The 14,328-nt window shown below is 33.8% G+C and overlaps 1 long non-coding RNA gene across 1 annotated transcript; it reads left to right on the top strand.

The window, feature by feature from the left end:
• The first annotated feature begins 6,971 nt into the window (after positions 1–6,971).
• On the top strand, positions 6,972–10,257 carry LOC127811901 (uncharacterized). The gene is made up of 3 exons (XR_008025799.1): positions 6,972–7,306; positions 9,328–9,557; positions 9,725–10,257. It is a non-coding gene; the product is annotated as an uncharacterized LOC127811901 (long non-coding RNA).
• The last annotated feature ends 4,071 nt before the right edge of the window (positions 10,258–14,328 follow it).

The raw sequence follows: 14,328 nt of genomic DNA, 5'->3' as shown, positions 1-14,328 counted from the left end.
TTTGTACAATTTTAACAATGAGAGAGATTATTTTTCTATTATCCAAAAATGAGCAGACACAGAAAATTCACATGGGAAGGCACTGAGTTGAGTGGGTTCCGGAGGCAGTAACTATCCATCCATCCATCTATCAAGCATTTAAGAACCCTCACGTGCGCAAGCCCAAAAGCTTTTGCAGCTTTCTAGTTTTGTCTTTTTCTTTTTTAAAGTTGTGATCTGTTCGGGAGGACACTGCCAATTGCGGAAACATCACCCAAGAAGCCAAATTGTACACTGCACACAATCGGCCGGGCTTTTTTATTTAGAATAAATGGATCTTGATATATTTCACATGTTTTGGATTTTTTTTCTAATTTTTAATAATTATTTAATGAACCTCTAAATTTTTTAAATTGGCCATAACACTTCTCCAATATTAACAGCGTAACTATATAATTGTTATATCTAGGGTTATTGGAACTAATTTCTTGAATAGAAATTTTACTACACTTATTCTCACACACTAACGAATTTAATCTAAGGAACAGATTTAATAGAATCAATAGAAAATAAAGTAGAAAATAGAATTAAACCAAACAAGAAACACAAACCACACATCCATAAGAACATCAAGACTATCTTGGTTCATGCCATGTGAATGGCACTACATCCAGCCTCTAAGATCCTCCTGAGAGCAGTCTTTATTTTCAGAAATCGATCAGTACAGTAGCGGCCCTTCTCTCCATTCTATTCCCGAGCGCCCCAATTATTTTCCCCCAAGATTACAAAGCTAACAGCCCTAACCTTTCTCTTAGAAACAATCAGCACTCGTTACAAACAGAAAAATGAGAACTCTCTCTCCATTTGCTACCATTTGCCCTCTATTTATAATAGGAGGCTGAACCCCAATAAAGACTTTCAAATATTTATAATTTACACCCCCAACTTATCACTAATTACAGTTTGGGTTACAACTTCTATCTAAAATCTTCAAAAAACACTACTATAACTGATCTTATTTAATCTATACTCTAGACAACATTTTAACAATTCTCCACCATTGTCTTGAGTATACTTCAACCTTCATCCATCAAGCCTTGGCCTTCCAATAGATGAACTTGACTTGCTCTCATGGGTTCTTCTTGCTGCACCTGATCACTCAAAGAACACAAACACATCAAAGAAACAAATCAATGCTGTAAAACATAACAATGGATCACCTTTGGATAAAATTAGCTGCAATAACTAAACCTGCAACTCTCATTAGATATTATCTACCTCCTCAAGGGTCTTCCTAATGAGTAACTTTTCCTAACATCAATATGATTGATATACTCCATGGTGGGACTAAAGACTAAGCCAAATGGACTGCCCATTGGCTGTTTCAACTCCTCATACCTAGACTATATTTTAGGGTTCCTACTGCATACAAAATGCAACATATACACCCTAAATGCATAACTTCCAACTAGGCACACTCCACCATAAACCAAATCCATACATGATGTTACTCATTAATCCAAAGTGTCCAAACATTTTATACAGCATCACAACACAGTGAACCTTACCCGGATTGGCCTTAACTTTACTAGACTTCCTCCTAGCTCCCAAAATCATCCTTTAGGATTTACCACCGACTTTCTCTAATGTTTGCTTCAAACAATCAGAATTGCTCATCTCTACCTATCAGTCTACCAAGATATGCTTAAGACTAGGGTAACCTAGGCTGCCATAAGCTGTCATATTCTTATTCCAACCTCTATGCCTTATCATTCCAGCTTCTCCTCCTTCCAACAATCTCAAACACTGAATTACTACCTCAGCTACACCTTGAGATTCCCATTGGATAACTATCAATGAAGCTGCCTTACTCTTCTTAGGCATACCATTGAAATTGATACAGCTACTCATATGCACTCAATTTTAACCCCTTGGACCATCATAAGAGACTCCAATTCTTATAATAGTTTGGCTTAGGAATTAACTCATAGAGAAACCTTCTAAGCAATAAACCTTGCTTACCTTTCCCTCTAACCTCTAATCCCTTGGGTTACTCCATAAGATCACTTTTCTCTCTTAATTTTTCATGGATACTAGCTGATTAGTGACACCTATTTGATCTAAATTAAGCCTTCATGTGCTGCTATAACCAATGGCCATGTCTAGCCATTTCCCTAGACTTTTCCCATTTCCCAGCACTTCCTTAATTTACAAATAGACACTGCAACAGCACTCCACCCCTTTAACCTAAGGGATATTTCATCTAAATCCAAGCCTTTCCCCAAATTTTCATGGCTCTATGCCATTCATTTGGACATGAGTGCATCACCTTTTCTTATACAAGAGGTTCTATATCCCAGTCTATCCTTAGCACTCAAGGCAGTGCATAAGCTTTTTAAACCCAGCATTCCATACCTCATTGGAGCTTAACTTAAGACCTATCACTACCCATCCTAGGCAGCACTCTAAACCTTCTATTCCCTTGCTCATTTCCTGCAAGATGATTCTATTTCCCTTTCCTTGCTTAATCTTGATTTTGATCAACATGGACTACACCATACAAGACAACACTTGCACGCACATTTTTCCCCTCATTGTATACAATGACCCTCACTACAAGAGTCAAAACTATCTTAAACACTAGCTTCCTCCCTCTCACAATTCAGCCCAGGCTTACACAATGAATCTAATCAAAACATTTTCCAGATTTCCCTATTGCTGTATCCTGGTTCATAGGTTAGTTCAGGACATTCCCAAAGGTTTCTCTTTGCTGTTTTCTTTACACAGCATCCCAGATTCCATCCTTTGCCCTTGGAATCAACTAATTCAATGTCCTATTAGTAGAGTTTTCCCTCATAGGTAAGAACCCTATCTTTAGGAGACCTAGGTATACCTATTACACAACTCTACACACTTAACCCTTCACACCAGAAGCAATTTCTAGCAGGCTTCCTAAATTCCAGCAAGCTCATATATGCTTGGGAATTCCTTAGGAACACACCATCTTCACTAGGTTCACCTCACTTAGCTCCACCATGAGACAAGGCCTGGATAGGTTCCCAAAACATCCTAGAAACTGATTTCTAATGGGATTTACTGATTTTGGAGACTTCTACATTTGGAGACCTAGTCAAACTACCTGGTTTCTATTCCTATACACCTGCAAATTTTCCCCTCTCCTAATATCCCTAGCCTTAGATACCTTTCCTAGTCCTTACTCACCATTGTGAGCCATCCTCAAGCAATGCCCTAACCTAAGTTATCATAGGCTATCTTCAATGGCTGTAGTTTATCCACAGAATCTGCAAGCATGCACCACATAACCTCTATTCTTGAGAGTTGCTTCCATCTCTCTAAGAGATCCTAGCAACTCTTAGGACTTCAATTCTTACTATCTAATTATTCCTAAGGACATTAGGCTTTCTATAACAACAGGGATATATATTACAGCTTCTTAATAATCTGGAATAGCTCCACCATGCATCTTATTCTCCCATCTCCAACTCCCTTAACCTTACTTTGATGCCTAGACAAACTAATCCCCCCTCCACCATGACTCTATGGGTAAATACCCTTTTCCTATGAGAATTACACCCTAACCCTAGGACCTATGCTATTTTTACTGCATACCTAGAAAGACTATAGGACATCCGCACTCTCATAGCCAAAACCATACATGGTGTTTGAACATTTGGGGTTGGTTCTTTCTTGGGATTCTTTCTTCCTATTTGGGCAATTCTTCTTCATATGCCCTTCTTCATGGCAATGAAAGCATTTAATCACTTTTTTGTTGATTTCTTTTCTCTTATCACAGATTTCCTTTTTCTGTTCATCCGTAAGGGATTCTGGTGGTTTTTCCTCACTGCCTAAGGCCTTTTCCAACCCTAAATTTCTTAGTAAAGCCCTCATCTTCATCTTCCAAAGGCTGAAATCATTCTGGCCATCAAACTTCTCTATGTCATACCTAGTGGCAGCCATTATTTGACACTATTATATGACTGTGAATCAAAACAGAAGAAATCTTGATGAATCTTGATACTAGAAATAGGCTATGATACCAATTTGTTATATCTAGGGTTGCAGGAACTAATTTCTTGGATAGAAATTCTACCACACTTACTCTCACACACTAACGGATTTGATCTAAGGAACAGATTTAATAGAATCAACAGAAAATAAAATAGAAAACATGTAATACCCCGAGGGCCCAGAGAAGTTAGTATATATCGAGGATAGTGTAAGAAAGGAAACAACACCAGCTGGATACCTTTTTGGCTGAATGTTGGCAAAGAACTCCCAAGTTAAGCGTGCTTGACCTGGGGCAATCCAAGGATGGGTGACCCCCCTGGGAAGTTCGTGTAGGCCCATCAGGGTAAGTTGTTCCGGTCCTTCCTATCGCTCGATCGGGATGTTACAGGTGGTATCAGAGCCGACCCTTGGCGAAAGCGGTCCGATGAGGGCGGGGAGTGGCGCCGGGGCTTGAGGGCCTGTACAAGGAGCGGCTTCTGGCAAGCTTCTAGGATGGCAGCCCCCAAGGGGAGAAGGTCTGGGACCAATTGTAAGGTCGCATGACGAGGACGTCATGTGCTTAAGGGGGGGAGAATGTAATACCCCGAGGGCCCAGAGAAGTTAGTATATATCGAGAATAGTGTAAGAAAGGAAACAACACCAGCTGGATACCTTTTGGGCTGAATGTTGGCAAAGAACTCCCAAGTTAAGCGTGCTTGACCTGGGGCAATCCAAGGATGGGTGACCCCTCTGGGAAGTTCGTGTAGGCCCATCAGGGTAAGTTGTTCCGGTCCTTCCTATCGCTCGATCGGGATGTTACAAAACAGAATTAAACCAAACGAGAAACACAAATCACACATCCATAAGAACATCAAGATTATCTTGGTTCATGCCATGTGAATGGCACTACATCCAGCCTCTAAGATCCTCCCGAGAGCAGTCTTTATTTTCAGAAATCGATCAGTATAGTAGCGGTCCTTTTCTCCCTTCTATTCCCGAGCGCCCCAATTATTTTCCCTCAAGATTACAAAGCTAACAGCCCTAGCCTTTCTCTTAGAAACAATCAGCACTCATTACAAACAGAAAAATGAGAACTCTCTCTCCATTTGCTACCATTTGCCCTCTATTTATAATAGGAGGCAGAACCCCAATGAAGACTTTCAAATATTTATAGTTTACACCCCCAACTTATCACTAATTACAGTTTGGGTTACAACTTCTATCTAAAATTTTCAAAAAACACTACCATAACTGATCTTATTTAATCTATACTCTAGACAACATTTTAACAATAATCCTTAAAACTTTGGATATTTGACATATGGACCATTAAATTTTTATTTTTTTACCAAATTAATCTAAGTCTTTTAGAAAATTTAATAACCGATTTAATAAAAAAAACAGAAATTCCAACCGAGTCAAAGACTCAAAGTTTAAGAAATGTACCATCAATTTACTTAATGTTGTTAGTAATAAAGTAGGTGGTATGAGTCTCGTGACTAATGTTTAGAAAGTTTATGAATTAATTAAGTGAATTTTAAATTTTAAAAATGTATAAGTCAAATAGCCAAAGCTGAAAGAAACCTATAGTCAATTTTTGTTTTTCTTAATATGAGTAATGCATATTTTAAGAGTATACTTAAATTAAATAATAAAATATTAAAGTATACCTTTTAAAATATAATAATACAAATTAACTACCAATAAATTTTTTTAAAAAATCTAAAATTTGAGACCCTTCAACAAATCTCAAGACTTCTGCTTAAAAAAGTTTCATGAATAAGTCTATTGTTAATTTTGAATTAAATTATTATAAAATTTACATTTGTTACGTCAATTTATAAAAATTATGTGTATATTATTTCCCTAATACATGGTTTGGTCCTTCAATTTGAGTTTATTGCATTTTAGACTATTAGTCTAACTTTATTTCATAAATTTTGGTGATCTTATAAATCGTTGATTTTGATTGCAGCTTTTGCATGTAATTTTTTTTAATATCATCTCATTTATCCAAAAAAAAATATTATCAATACTATTTCTACACTTAGTCTGTACACCCAATTCTAGCTTTAAAAAATTATAGGGTAAATTATAAAAAAAAGATATTAAATTTTTAGTTTTATTATAATTTTAAACTGAAATTTTAATTTTTATGATTTTGTACTCAAACTTTTAGGTTTGTTAAAATTTTATAACAAATTTTTAATTTTTGAAATTAATTAACTAAATTTATAAGTCTGTTGCAATAATAGGACATCATTACGAAACATTATTATAAAAAAGAAAAAAAAACACATTACCATCTACTTCATGTTTTTCTCCATCTCCATGAAGACTAACGGCTTATAACAATGTTGTATGGCCGCGCCCCCCCCCCCCCCCCCCCCCCCCCCCCAAAAAAAAAGGGAGGGGAATATATCTAATAACCTAAATTATTTTCAAAGAAACGGCAAAAAAATTAACGTAAAATTAGAACGAGTTCGAACTTAAAATAATTGAAAGATGGGTGTCAAAAAAGGCATAATTGAGAACTCAATGACATATCTAAATTTTAGAAACGACCCTCAAACTAAAAGTAATTGAGCTAGAAAGATTTCGAAAAGAAATTTCAAGACATAATGAATAAATTGGGTTACTATATTTGAGTCAAGATTTGAAGGAAATGGGTGCAAAGCAGATCGAACCATCTCATGATGTCTAGACAGGATGGAAGGGAGCACGCTAGCGCTTTCGATAGAATTAAACTTGTTGAAAGTGAGTGTGTGTATGTGTGTGGCTTTTATTTTTATTTTTTTATTTTCTTTCCTTGTTTGGTCCCCAAGGTCTTCTAGATTTATTTGGCTCCCAAGGTCTTCTAGATTTACTTGGTCCTCAAGTTCTTCTAGATTGGCTTGGTCACCAAGTTTCCTTCATTGCTAAGAGAATGAGGTGCCTTTATATATTGGTTGTGTTGGCTTATTTTTATGTGTGTGAAATTTTCATTCCTTCATCAGCTTTCACGTTTTCTCTCCTCTTAAGTTTTTCCTCCCATCTCGAGTTTTTTTTATTGAGAGCAAACTCATCCTGAGTTCTGTTAGTTCCGGTTGTTCGTGGCTGCTGTTCACTGGAGATGTTGTTTCATTCTGCTAAGACAGTCGCCATAATCTGCTTGCTGCCGATGCAGGGCCCTAACTGTCTTTAGGACAACGCGAAGCTCGACTCGACCTACTTTTGTTCCTGCCTTTTCCACGTTCCAGAAATTTGTTCCTGATTCCTTGTTGTTCCAGCTGCAAGCGTTGCTGTTCAATTGTCTTCTCCGCTTTGTTGTTTTAGTCTGGTAACCTCTGTTATTGTTCATTTGTTGTTGCTAATTATAAGCTCATGTTGTCGATAGTGTCAACTGTTGTAATAGTAGTTAAATATTGTAGTTTACGTTTCTTATATTATAGCGGGTTAGAACTGATATATATCCTTGTATCAAGCAAGTTATTTTTATATAACGTACGCATCTATACTTTTTATATCCCTAACAAAACTTTTGTGTCTTTTTTTTTCTAGTTCATGTAGTAGTTCTCATTTTGATCCATGTTGACTTGATAGTCTCTGTTCTTTGAGAATACTATTATCTTTAAAAATTAGTTTTACAAGATTTATCTTCTCTTTATGCATTATATTTGGTAACTTTTGATATAAAGTATAAGTACTTATCGAAGACGTTCAACTATTGTGTCCTTTGTTTCTATTGGTTAGTTGAGAAAATTTTCTATAATAAGTCTTCTCATCTTTTAAATCAAAGATGCAAAAAATCTAGAGTACAGGTGAAGTATTATATTAAAATAAAGAGGTTTATTGAAACTTGGACAGATGTGACTGAATTCACCCATTATCTTTATTTTATATGCTTTGTAAGTTTCTATTAAGATTTTTATGTGAAATTTGTATTACTTGCATCAGGAGGTTACCTTGTTTGCAAGATGTTTTGTTGTGAAATTTTATAACTCTCGTATAAAAGTATCGAAGGGTCTTCTTGGGTAAGAAATTTCCGTGAGTCTTCTAATTTTTTTTCGTGATTGTAGTTCATCTAGAGAAAATTACCATCTTCCCGAAGTAAGCAATTGTCCTCCCGGACTAGTGCATCTACCTTTTGGGTTTCTTCCAGTCGAACAACATGGTTTATTCCTAAAATGCATTCTTCTCGAGCCAAGCATTTATACTCGAAGTGTCAGCTTCCTAGGCCAAGTGATTTCTTCCCAAAGTGCTAGCCAATCGAATAATTCTTTCTTCTTAATGTCCCTTCCTATCGGGCCATTTATTCAGCCCGTAGTCCAATCTCCTGAAATCACTTATTTCCTCTCGAATGTCGCCCTCTTAGAGCCACATCTTTCCTCCTAGAGGCCTTCCTCTCAAAGCCACTTATCTCCTCTCGAAATTAGGCTTTTTTTTCGGAGGTCCATTTCATTCAAAGGCATCCCACGCCTTCCAAAGCTAGTAGACAACAAAAATTCATTCCCACTATCGCAAATATCAATTGTTATATTTTGGCAACACTATGGTTCCATCCTAATCCCATAACAAGTTATTTTTATTTTATTTATTATTAGTTTTCTATTTCAATTATCAATTTTCATTTTATTTTTGTTGTTATAAGTTACATTTTTTTTTATTTTGTATTTGTTGTGAATTATTAATTGTATGGTTCTCACTTCTATTTTTGAGAGGAGAATGTTATTAAGAATACAAATGTTATTTAATAATCATTAATTATATTTTATGTGACGTTTTATATTAATATATTGTTCTATTTTTTGTATTAATATATAAATAATTATTTTTTTATTCCTCCATTTGCAAGTGCTATTTTGATAATTATTAATTGTACTTGTTTATATTATAAGTGGAATTAATAAATTACAAAATATAAATTAATAAAATAATATATAAAATAAATGATAAACTAATTATATTTTATATTTAACAAAATTTTTACTTTAAAATTGAATATTAGCAACCAAATAGAAATGTCATCACTTCACGCATTCCACATTAGCTATGAAACCATATTTCATTATTATATAGCTACAGAATATATTCCGTCCCTAAATAGCAATGGCATTTTGTCCCGTTGCTATACTAAATATGAATTAGCAATGGAGTACAAACTCCGTCGCAAAATTTAGCAATCGAAATAATTTCATCTCTACATCTGTTGCAATTATTAATAATTTAGTCTTTATAGCTATGAATTATTTTTTGGAAATCCATCACAACTCCTTTTGTTATTAATCTGTCGTAGTTAAGTAGCGACGGAATTATTATGGTCGCTAAACTCCACTTTTCCTCTAATGTGAGCTTTGGTAGGATTAAGATTGGGATAGCTGCCCGCATGGGCAGCCCAGTTGATCAAGAAGGGGGCATAAAGTGTCTTTCGTGGTGAATTTTGGACCAAAATCGAGGATCAAGTCTTGCAAGAGACAGTGTGGGGTACCTCTCTCCAAAGTGAGGGAGATTCTTGTGCGCGGTGAGTCTGGGTCTAGCCACTGCATCCAGTTAGGTCATCATGATTAACCCCCCACGTCCTATCGGGTCAGGTATGGAGGACGTCCGAAGTGAGCGATTTCACCTTTTGAACCAAGATTGGGGCAGCTACCAAATTTAGTTGTCCCTACATCACTAGTTATACATTATCTTTCATACTATATAATATGTTTTGTATAATATACAAAATATTAACACGTTATAGTCCAAACTAAAACAGGGAATGTCATTATCGTGTCATTTTATGATGACGAAGAGGAGACAAAATGGCTACGAACAGAACAAAAGAGAAACAACAACCCGGTAATATCGGTGGTTTGCGGAGTGGTATTAGTATAATAAGAAGGATCCCTGTGCCAGTTGAGTTGACGATGAAAGTACAAGCATCCAGAAGCCGCGAGGCGTGAGCGAAGCTTCCCTAAGCCAAGCCAGCTCATTACCCAGCCATCACGTTGCAGCTGAGCTGGACTCCGGAGACATCCAACTCCGTGTTCTAATAAAATCATCAGAAATCCAAGATCAAACCTAACCCTTTATTAATTAAATTCCAATTGCAAAAATGTCAATAAATTATTATAACTGAATTAAATATCCTGCAACACTTAGGAAATGGAAGGCACCTGGACAGGGGCGAATCCTGTGTAGACTCAATCAAGGTCTTGGTACGCTATTAATTTTGATTTACACTTATGTCTATAATAAATTTAAAAATTCTCTTTTTCTTGCTCAAGCATCAAGCTGTCCACCGCCTTGCCCTTCTCTCTCTCTCTTGCTCTCACTTGTTGCTGGTTGTCTCTCACTGTCACTCACTTTGTGTCGTTGAGGTCGTTCGCCTCACTCAATCGCTCTTGCTTGCCGTTTCTCGTTTAGTTTACTTATTTTCTTTAATATATTAAACACTAATTTAATTATTTGAATCTACCCTACGAGACAAAAGTATAAATTTAATTTAGAGATAATTTGAGATTGTCGGTAAAATTTGAATGTGTAGATCGATCTTCAAGTTGATTATGCTAGTGATGAGAAAAGAAAAAAATACAATCCTAGTTAATATCCCAAAATCTTATATAGAATATTGAGAATACATTTTTAGAAGAATTAATTAAGTAGGAGTTGAAGAAAAAATTTAATTAGAGATAGTTTATTTGACAAAGAAAATGGACTAAACGATACTCGATATATTGTACACGTATATGTGTAAAAAAAATAAAAAATATTTAATAAAATAATGATAATAATTGTCTAATAGATTGACACTAAAACTAGTTCACTAGGTTTATTTTTCCTCAAAAGGGACCTTACGACCCTCTTATTAAATTAATAAGAGGGTCTATCTTGAGTTTATTTCATGAAATATTCAAATATTTTAAGTGAGACAAACGGCTCTAAAAGAAAATAAATTCTCGAAACTTAATTTGAAAGTTTTATTATTATTTTGTGGCATGTCATATTTCGTAAATATTATACATGTTTTGTGTAATGAATTAAAAATATGTATAGGTTTTATTTAAGTGATATTAGAATGCATTGAGCATGTTAAACCCATTATATGAGTTAAGTTTGTATCTAAAGCATGTCATTTCATATTGGAGAAAATAAATGACATTTATGTTCGTATTTTGAGTTATAGCGACTTAAAATTTATTTTAAAAGTTTATAAAGATTTTTGTTTATCATGTCAGAACATGTTTTTTTTTTTCTTTAAAGAATAAGGCTAAATTTAGTATTTTAAAACAAATTAAAATTTTGAACTCTTTAATATGAGTTATGAATTAAATTAAATTAAATTTATAAAATGAATGCATACACAAAGACTTGTCTTGATAAATTAAATTAAGAAGAAGAGTTTAGGTGGAAATTAAGATCAAGTCATTAGAGATAAATCTTTTTAAACGTTGCTTAAAAGAATAATTTTTAGTGAGTTTTAAAAAATATAAATAATAAAAAATAGAAGATTAAACGAATAAAAATTTAAAAAATGAGATGAAATTTGTAGCTTTATAAAAAAAAAAAGTTTCAAATTATGATGTAAAAAATTCCCTACTTTCTTGAAGAAATCAATAGGTCCCAGCTCCCTTATAACCTCATTTTCATTTTTTCTTACATTTTCATACAAATTGATTAACTGGTGAGCATCTAATAAATACTTGTGACACACAAAGATATAAAAATAAAAAAAATAAATAGATGAATTAACTAATAAAGTTAATTACATTATTAGTCTTTATTTTGTACTTTATAATAAATTTTGTTATCACAACTACAAAAAAAAAAATAATAATCTTTATTAAAATTCATATAATTTTTAAGATTTTATTAATAAAAATTGACCTGACTTATTAATGTACAGTCTAATAAGGTTAAGGATGCAAAAAGGAGGTTTGTGTGATTCTCCACGTAGGCAAGAATAAGGTGCGGGTGCGCATGAAGCTGCGGGTCCCACGTAACGTGAGCAGGTTCTCACGTTTCTCACTCGAAGGTAGCTCATAGCCGGGTAGTAGTAGTGGTAGTAGTTAGTAGTGGGTACAGAGAGAGAGAGCCATAGAAGCCTAGTTTGGGCCATAAGCTATCGAATCTATTCTATTATTCACAGGAAAACGACGTTCGTGGGTCTGCCTTGCTGGGTGTATGGTGCCAGATTTCGACCGCTTCAAGCGCGGCGCTATATGTTTTTGTCAAAACAAAAAGAACCTTATATATAAGAGACAAGACAACAAGTACACTTATTATTTACAATACAATCAAAAATATCTACTTTTTTTGGGTAAAATATTTCGATGAAGCCCCCCAAGCCCATAGTTGCAACCTGCATTCAGATTTAATCATTTCCAGGCTGGCTAAATAAAATATATGCACTAGCCTAGCCTAGCCAAGCCAATCCAATGAAGGTTTGATTTGGTGTTGAATACATCAAAGCTCTCAGCTTCCAATGTATCTATAAATGAAAAAAATAAATAATTTTAACTAAAATTGATTGATTGATTGATTGCATTTGGGTAGAGAGAGAGAGAGATGGAGGAAGTTGGAGTGGGATAGTTGCACGCTTCCCCACTTCCATTTCCACGATCTTTTGCAGGTTTACGATTTCACCCCTTGTGTGGTTAAAAATTACAAGAAAATTCCTCTTCTTTTACATCAATTCCTTTTCTTTCTAAACAAAATTGGAAGCTTATTTTATTTTAACTATAAAAAGAATTTTTAGTCCCTATTCATAGATAAATTTACAGATACTTACAATAACCCAAAAAGCTATAATAGTGGCAATTGCCATAACATTAATGGTTGAATCCATAAATTTTAGCATTATTATGGAAGTTTTAGCAGCAACCACCACTCTATTTGTGTACAGTGAAATTTAATGGTACAACCTACCTATAGAGTAGTTTATGTTTAGGGCATCTCCAACTCTTCACCTTAAATTTGGGGTAAGAACTAATTTCTCTCCAACCCTTAACCCCCAAATTTGGGGTAAAGGAATAGTTTATTCTTTTTTTCTTTATTTTTTTGTTTTAAATATTTTTTATAATGTAAATTATTTATTTATTTATTATATATCAATTTAAATTATTACCTAAAAATTATATAATTTACTAAAAAAAATTAATTATCAATAATATTAAAAATTAAAAACATTACATTTACTATCTCAATTAATAAAACATTATAATGAACACGATAAAATTTATTAATTATTATTAATTAATTGATTAATATTATTTAAATATTATTAATACTAATAATAAGTAAATAAAAATGTAAAAATATATAAAGGTAGGATACAAAAGGAATTAAATTTTGTTATAATTAAAATGAGGGGGCAAAATATGAATAAATATATTACCCCAAATTTTTGGTAAAGAAATAGTGCAACCTCAAATTTGGGGTAATATTATTCATAACCCCAAATTTGAGGTAGGATTTGGGAGTGGGTTGGAGAGAGTTTTATCCCAAATTTGAGATTTTACTCCAAATTTGGGGTTGGGTTGGAGATGGTCTTAGGGAAGTGTAGTTGACTTTTCAAAAGGCATCTAATTATGATTGAAAATAGTTTGGTTTGGTTTTAATTTTTACTAAAATCGTAACTAAATCAAACTTAAATTACTAAAATTAAAATCAAAATATTGAATTTCGATTTTAATTATAATTTTTTTAATTTGATCCATACCAACAAAACGACAAACTCTTACAAATAGCATTTAAAAAGTTTTTAGAGTTTATGGTTTTTGGGTTGGAAAATGATGAACTGAAATGCTGCAAAATGTGAAAGGAGGCCCAATTCAAGGCTTTTCTTGTTAAGGGAAGAGGCCCAAGCAATCCTGTTATAGATTTGAAGCCCATGGGCCGCACCGCCTTGGCCTAGGCCGAGCGTCTATCAGGGAGTCGGCGAATATGGGTATGATTTCAGTAAAAGGAAAAAAAAAAAACATAAAAAACAAATAGATTTAGAAATTGCTGGCTTAAATTGTAGCATAAGTCAATCACTATTATTTTAATAAAAATATAGTGATTTTGAATATTATTTTTCATGAAAACATAATGTTGAGAGATTGAGGGAATAACTTAGGGCATTTTTGCTAGGATTTTTATTTTTGTTCTTATAAATAATTTTTGCATAAAACAAAAATTACAAAGCGTCTACAAATTATCAAAACATGTCTCATGTTAATATTCTGCGAAAATAACACAACAAACTACAATAGTACCAAGATCCAAATCGGAACAAATCAAATAAATGAAATATGAACACAACACACACAACAAAAAACAAAAATTGAAGAACACAACGTTTATGTGTTTGGATCAAAATAATCCTACTCATGGTAG

The sequence above is a fragment of the Diospyros lotus genome, chromosome 10, assembly GCF_014633365.1.
Source record: "Diospyros lotus cultivar Yz01 chromosome 10, ASM1463336v1, whole genome shotgun sequence".
In the NCBI taxonomy this organism is placed as follows: Eukaryota; Viridiplantae; Streptophyta; class Magnoliopsida; order Ericales; family Ebenaceae; genus Diospyros; species Diospyros lotus.
Note: the sequence above shows the minus strand (reverse complement) of the source record. Positions and strands in the feature narration are given on the sequence as shown.